Genomic DNA, 1,016 nt, shown 5'->3' with positions numbered 1-1,016 from the left:
GGAGGGAGGGGGGAGGGAGGGAGGGAGGGAGGGAGGGACAGAGAGAAGAAAGAGCAAGCCTTGGTACTAAATAGCAAATACACTTTTTAAAAGAAAAAAATCAGAAAACATTAGAGTGAGTTATGCATAGAGTAAACACTCCTTAGTTGTCGGTGCTCATAGATGAATCACTGATAAAGCTCCAGTTCCATCTTTTCCATAGAATTCTGAAGCAATGTAAACTAATGTACAATGGCACTTCAGTGGTTGCCTGGGAACAGGAAGTAGCAGTGGAAGGGAATCCAAGGGGGTAAACCAATGAATATGGTGGATATATCCTATATATTGTGCGGTGCTTTCAAAAACATATCAAACGTGTACTTACTTATGCAACTTGCACTTTAATACAAGCCATTTTAAAAATGCAGTTCTAAGGAGAAGTCTAATGAGCTTCAGCTCTCTTACTACTTCTTCCCAAACAACACGTTAGAGGGTGCAGGTTTTCTGGGCCAGCCTGAGGAAGAACATCAGGCCTGGCAGCAAACATCTCTGTCAGAGACCTGTGTGATGATGCATTTATCACTTTAATTGGATGTCTACATGCTAGCTGTGTGCCAGGGACTACTTTGCCACTTCCACAAACCTTTCCTGGCTAGTGATAAGTACCCAAGAGATCTGGGTAAGGAACCTGCCTCAGATCACAAGGCTGGATTTCATAGTAAACACAACAGAGCCTCCACCACGGTAAAACCAAACCATCCCCTTACCATGTTCTACAAAGTGGCTTCATGTCAACTATACAGCCTTTTAGCATCAAATATTCTGTATTCCTAATTTATAATGGGACACATTGCCATTGTTTAAGAAAGAGAGAGAGAGCCGGGCAGTGGTGGCGCATGCCTTTAATCCCAGCACTTGGGAGGCAGAGGCAGGCGGATTTCTGAGTTCGAGGCCAGCCTGGTCTACAGAGTGAGTTCCAGGACAGCCGGGGCTACACAGAGAAACCCTGTCTCGAAAAAAACTAAAAAAAAAAAAAA

The 1,016-nt window shown here is 43.9% G+C and overlaps 1 protein-coding gene across 2 annotated transcripts in view; it reads right to left on the bottom strand.

Moving 5' to 3' along the window:
- Positions 1-1,016, bottom strand: part of Rragd (Ras related GTP binding D) — a 35,445-nt gene that overhangs the window by 23,978 nt on the left and 10,451 nt on the right. The window lies entirely within an intron of this gene.

Source organism: Grammomys surdaster, unplaced genomic scaffold (genome assembly GCF_004785775.1).
Source record: "Grammomys surdaster isolate TR1022 unplaced genomic scaffold, NIH_TR_1.0 97, whole genome shotgun sequence".
Taxonomy (NCBI): domain Eukaryota; kingdom Metazoa; phylum Chordata; class Mammalia; order Rodentia; family Muridae; genus Grammomys; species Grammomys surdaster.
Note: the sequence above shows the minus strand (reverse complement) of the source record. Positions and strands in the feature narration are given on the sequence as shown.